We start from the raw sequence: 6218 nt of genomic DNA, 5'->3' as shown, positions 1-6218 counted from the left end.
TTACCCGCCGGGTGCTGTTGCGCCGTGGGTACCGTCCGGCGGTGCCCGGGAGCGGCTCGGAAGCGCCAGGTTCGGTTCCCGGCTGCGGCAGCGGCGGGCGAGGGTTGTGTTGACAGTGGAGGAGGGCGGCTGTTGCTGTGGCCGCAGCGAGGTGGAAAGTGAGCGGAGAACGGCGACGCGGCGTGTGCCGGGAAAAGACCCGAGGGGGGGCGGCCCCGGAGCAGAGCCGGGCGGGAGCGGGCGGCGGGGGCTGCGCGGGGTGAAGGCGGTCCCGGCGCGGGCACGGAGCCGGGGAGGAGCTGCGGGGCTGGGGCCGGGGCTTGCGGGCGGCACGGCGGGACCTCCCTGCAGAGCCTTTCCTGGGAAACAAAAGCGGGAGTTTGTCCCAGCTCGGCCCCGTGGCAAAGGGGCAGCGCAACCGAGGGGAGCAGCGCCTGAGCAGTGCGGCAGTTTAGGGGCGCAGGGAAGAGGCGGCTGGTGCTGGAGCGAGAACTTGCAGGTTTCTTACATTTAAATGAACGTGGAAAGCAGGGAGAGAGGTGGTATAAAAGCACTGGGTGCTCGGGCAGGTGAGACAGGACTCAGGGGAGGGAGTCGCTTTCCTGAGCTCCTGAAGTTCCACTTGCCTCTCTCAGGAGCACTCGTGAGAAGTTTCCCATTTGGAGTTGGGCTCCAAAAGGAAGGAACTTGAAACTGCTTCTTCTGATAAATCCGTAAGTATGGGAGGCCCTATGAAGCCCACTGGTGTAAGCAGCCAGTAACTCCCATGAGTATTTTAACTACTAAAAATAGCAACTTTTATTTCTTCTGCACACAAACGACTTGGCTGTCCTGTGCAGGGTTCACTGATGCTGTGAATTGCAATCCAGGGCATCTTCAGGCTCCTGGTGCTTGGGACTGTGGCGTTTGGTGTGCAGAAAACATCCCAGGCTGTCCAGCTTGGGTGTGGCTGTGCATTTGCACAGTTCCTCAGAGTGGGAAAAGGCCAAGAGGGTGATGGGAAGGCCTTTCTTCCAGGCCTGGGCATCCTCAAGACACCTCAAGGATGTTTTTTAAATGTTTGTTGTCTTTTGTTTCCCAGCCCAGGGCTGAGCTGGAGAACGGGTGGAGACAGTGGCAAGCGGGAGTCCCATGTTTACATCTGCCCTTGGATTCCAGTTTCTCCCAGTGGGTCTGTGCTGCCTGAAGTACAAAGGAAGGAGATGTTGGAGTACCTGTTTGTTCACCTGTTGAGCTTGGAAGAGATGCCGAGTGTGAAATTCCAGGGGTGCCGGCTCCTTGTGAGCTGTTGGTTGCTCAGGAGATTGGGTCAGGGAAAGGGGGGGAGAGTCCGAGCACAGCACAGTGGTAAGGAGCTGGGTTTGCATCTCAGTCTAAGGCATCTCAAAGCCTGATAAGCTGGAAAGAAGACTTTGCTGTGTTAATGCACAATTATATTTCTGTGCAATTTTTTGAAATTAGGGCTGGGATCAACCTGGGGAGGTTGTCTGGCCCAATTCCCTGTGCCCTGTTTTGCCATGAGGAATGGATGCCTGACCTCTTTGCAGAGAGCTGCTGCTGATAAAGATTTCTCCGTTTCTATAGTGAATTTATCCCAGTACTTTGCTGCTATAAAGAAGTCTCCTCTTGCTACAATTTCCCCCTTTTACATTTAAGATCAGCTCCAGCTGAGTTAGAATTTAATCCTGACCTTTTCCCCCTTTTTTTTTTCCAAGAGGCCTCAGCTATCTCACTATTTCTTTCCTCTCTCACCCTCCAGGTCCTGTTTTTCAGACTTTTCCTTATAAAACCCTTGATAACCCATTCCCCACTTAAGGCTTTGTTGTATCCTTGTTTTGCTACCTCCTGGGGGCTGTGGATGAAGGTCTGGCTTTGAGGAGCACACCCTGCTCCCTTTGTTCAAGGGGTTGCAGTTATTCCAATCTCCTGCTGCTGAGGGCTTCCTTAGGCTCTTGCTGAAATGAAAAATATCCAGGAAGCTTTTCCTTTTTTGAGATTAGACTGGTTTCTGCAAGTCCTTGAGATGTGACCATGATGGTTAAAAACCCACAGTGCAAATGAAGGTTTCCCCCTTCTTCTCCCCTGCCCCATACCTGCTCCATGCTCCGTCCTCTCCCTCCACAGTTCATTACTTTGTAATCGCAACTGCTAAGGAAACCTTTCTAATCTTGTCAATTGGCAATGCAACTGCTTTTAAATTCTGTTTTAAAATAGGTTTTGAAGTCAGGCTCTGCCCTTGCTATTGATTTGAATTCTTGACTGAGTAAATTATTGGTGCTTAGCAAGCCCTTTGTTGCTTTAAAGCCTTTCTCCAAGGGTCAAAGAATAACACTGACAGGGAGTGAAGGAGCGCTGCCCAGTTAAACCAGGTCTCTTTAAAAGCAGTTTTGAGTAAGTGAAATTCAGGCACTTGAATTACTTTGGGAAATGGTCCATTTAGGATAGATCCACACTGACAGAAGCTGTTTATCTGAGGTCAGTACATGCTTTGATCAGTGCAGGGCCTTCCCCTCAAGAAATGCATGAGCCAAGCCCAGCAAGGTAGAGGAAAAGACACAAGTTCAGCTTAGAGAGCTGCACAGGGGAAATCCCGTGGATGTGCCTGGAGCATGGCCCTCCCCAGCAGCTTTTCTTACAGTTAAATTCTTAAAAAAGCTAAAAGCTGATGCTCAGTACTTTGGGATCTGGCTCAAAACTGCGGAGAGGATAAACTCCCTTACTGGAACTCAGGCAGTGGAGTGCCCACAAGCCAGCAGCCAGATTGCTTCTTGTTCAGCTTCAATTCAATGCTGGTTTTTTGTTGTTTTGGTTGGTTGGCTGGTTTTAAAGTATTCTTAGAGATGCTACAAGTGGAAGAAGAGAAGAGAAATAGAGTGGAGCACCACTGGCACAGTAACTGATATTTTACTGTTCCTCTTTTAAAAATATATGTAGATAACATGAACTTTTAAACTCTGTGATTTGGGAGAAACACTCTTTTTTTCTCCCTCTCTTTGGAAGAGATATGCAAGTCCTGAGCCGTTGGGCCAATGCTTGCTGCATTTTGTTTACGTTTTTACAATCAAACAAGGGGCTGATAAGATTGACAAGGAAGATACAACTCGGGAGCTCTCTAGGCAGCAGCCTCCAAACTCTTTGGGTGATGCAGTAGGGTATGAAGACTGTTTTCCAGTGCAAGATTAATCCATAATAGCATGCTCACTGACATAAAAGTCACTTCTTATAAGCCACTTCTTATTCCCTGAAGTGCAGGAGCTGAGGTGTTTGACAAAGCCTTGGCAGAATGATGAACTAGATCCCTGTCAGATTTCTCCTTCTCGTGCTAGCAAGAGCAGTCCATCTTCTTTAAGGGTTTTGTTCCTTTGGGATTGTGTGTAGTTTAGAGGGAGAACAGTACCCAGAAGCATTAATTATTTAATCTGCACTGCTTTTTTCCTCGACGTGTGAGGTCTGAGTATTGTGCTGGGAAGTGGGGCCAATAAAATTTCTGGGAGTCAGACTTGGAGCTTGAAAGTTTTAGAATTAACACTGGAGACTCAGCTCCCTCTATGGTCAGAAGAGGGAGAGACACCTTCCTTCAGGATGTCTCTCCAGGGAATGCTTTTGCGAAGTTTTCTCTCGTAAGGGCTGAAGTCTTTTTTTTTTTCTTCCTGAAATTGCGGTGTAGATCCCATTGGAGGCAGTAAATCTCTCAAATGTATGAGCTTGGGCCTACACACCTGCTAAGGTGTGACTAGAGGTGTGAAAGCTTTTGCAAATGAATTTGGAATAATGAGAATCACAGAACCATTGAGGTTGGAAAAGCCCTCTAAGGTCATCGAGTCCAACGTGTGCCCAGTCCCTACCTTGTCACCCAGCCCAGAGCACTCAGTGCCATGTCCAGGTGTCCCTCGGACACCTCCAGGAACGGGGACTCCAAACCTGCCTGGGCAGCACCTGCCAAGGCCTGACCACCCTTTCCAGGAAGAAAGTCCTCTTGATGTCCAACCCTGGTGCGGCTTGAGGCCATTTCCTCTTGTCCTGTTACTGGTTGTCTGGGAGAAGCAGCCAATCCTCACCTGGCTACACCCTCCTGTCAGGGACTTGTAGAGAGCAAGGTCTTCTCTGGGCCTGTTCTTCTTAGGACTGGTATGGAATCACTATTTTGCATTAAAGGACAATAGGCAGATGTTTTGAAAAAATACTTTGAAATGTTTTTGCATTGCCCTGGAAATCTGCCAAGAAATGGAAGTGCTTACCAGGTTAGGTGTTCTTGCCTGCAACTTCCCAGGGGCTGCTGGAGGTGGGATGAGGCTGTTGCAGAGGAACTACAAGTATGTGGTTTCTCACTCAGGAGACTGGGTTTACTGTAGTTATGGGACTGGTTTTCCAGACTAGAGGAACCCCTTAAAGGAGTGCAGAGGGAGGTGGAGATGGGATTTGGGGTTTGCATCCCCACCTCCTGAGCATACATGGGGTTAGATGCCCCTTGGCAGAGCTGTAAGGTGTCATGTGGGCAGCAGCTCCTCCTCTCTTTGGGGTCCTAAATTGAAATGCTCAGGAGCCAAATCACCTCTGAGCTGCTCTGTTGTGAGCAGGAGAAGAACGGACACCTCCAAAGGCCACATAGCTCACTCATAGTCAGAAAAATCCTACTGCTGAATCTGGAACCCCCCCAGGGACGCCTGGGACCCCCCGGGCTCCTCTGTGATCCTCGACAATGCACCCCCCCATCATCAGACCATGCAGTGCCCCCCAGTGTTTTGCCAGTGGGAGCACTGGAAGAGATACTGGGAACGCTGGGAGGGAACTGGGAGGAAACTTCCCATCACTCTCCAACGTGCAGCAGCCCCAAGTGCGACCAGTGAGGAGGAGGAAGTGCTCCCAGTGCCTCTCCCCCCCCCCCAAAAAAAAAGTGGGGGGAGGGGGGTTACGAGAAGAAAAAGGATTTAAATTGAGGGGGAAACACTCCATTTCTGTAATTGTGTTTGAACTTAGGAGGATCCCACTTCATCTACGATTTGGAGGGTCTCAATTGAAGGAACACACAACGTTTTCATGATTTTGTATCTCAGTTGGCAGGGAATCACTGTTTTCCATTAGTTTCGTATCTAAATGGAAGAAGAAAGCCTTTATGGTGCTGCTTGATGGATTTGAATTGAGGGAAACCGCCCCATTTTCATCATCTTAAGGTTAAAATTGAGGGCAAAACACCACCGTCCCTGGTTTTAAAGGGCTTCCCTTGAGAAGAACTTCTTTATGTGCCATTATAAGAGTTCCATCGAGGGGGACCCTCATTTGAAGGGACCTTCATAGAGGAAAAATGTGTCCAAAAGCCCCCAAAATGGTGTTTCTTGAGGGAAATTGAAGAGGAAACTGCATTTCCCCTCATTTTAGGAGGCTAATTTGAGCAAAACTCCCCCTTGATTCACTTTTTATTTGGGTTTAAATTTAGGGGAGACCCTCCTTATGCATCAATTACGGGTCTAAATTGAGAGGGAACCTCTGTTTTCCCCTTGATTCAAGGCTTTGCAATGGTGACTAAAGGGAGTTTTCCCTTAATTCATTAAGAAATTGAAAAAGAACAGTAAAGATGAGCTGGCGCTGCCGGTTTGGACTCAATTTATCTGTCGGGATTGCAAACGCCGACAGACACCGAGCGCCGACGGACGCCCAGCAGTGACTGTGTCACGCCCCGACGGATCCAACAGGGGCTGGAAGCTCCATGGAGCAGCTCAGCGCCTGCTCCACTCTTGCCCCCCAAAGCGCGGGATGGACCAGCGGGTCTGGACACATCACCATTGAGGGGGGGCAGAGCCGCTGCTCGGGGGCCCCGGGGAATCCTTTATCCCCCTCGTGCAGCTGCGAGCTGCCGAGGAAAAAGTCCTCGTTCCTAGGCTTGAACCCCTGCAGGTTTACCTCTCATTCTCTTGCTCTGATTTGTTTAACAATAAATTCAATTTATTCCCCCCCAGTCGTGTCTCTTATTCCAGTGACCCGTGAGTGGTCTCTCTGTGCCCTTCTCCCGATCCTCAGGTCTTTCCTGATGTGTTCTGTTCCCTGCCCAGGGTGAGGAGGAGAGGGACAGAGCGGTTTTGCTGGCACCAGGCACCTGGCCAGGCCCAGCCCACCCCAATAATCCCTGCGATCATTCACGCCACCATTACCCAGGCGCACGGCGGGTCCGGCTCCGCGGGCAGGCGGCTCCAGTAGTTCAAAGTGGGCAAACTGGGACGGAG

The 6218-nt window shown here is 50.2% G+C and overlaps 1 long non-coding RNA gene across 2 annotated transcripts; it reads left to right on the top strand.

Annotated features, from left to right (window-relative positions):
• On the top strand, positions 1-5945 carry LOC138117012 (uncharacterized). 2 transcript variants are annotated; one of them, XR_011154452.1, is made up of 3 exons: positions 1-69; positions 636-713; positions 1082-5945. It is a non-coding gene; the product is annotated as an uncharacterized lncRNA (long non-coding RNA). The 2 variants fall into 2 exon arrangements; XR_011154451.1 differs by having other exon boundaries at positions 1-158.
• Positions 5946-6218: the final 273 nt, after the last annotated feature.

The sequence above is a fragment of the Aphelocoma coerulescens genome, chromosome 11, assembly GCF_041296385.1.
Source record: "Aphelocoma coerulescens isolate FSJ_1873_10779 chromosome 11, UR_Acoe_1.0, whole genome shotgun sequence".
Classification (NCBI taxonomy): Eukaryota; Metazoa; Chordata; class Aves; order Passeriformes; family Corvidae; genus Aphelocoma; species Aphelocoma coerulescens.
This window is presented reverse-complemented; position numbering and strand designations above follow the sequence as displayed.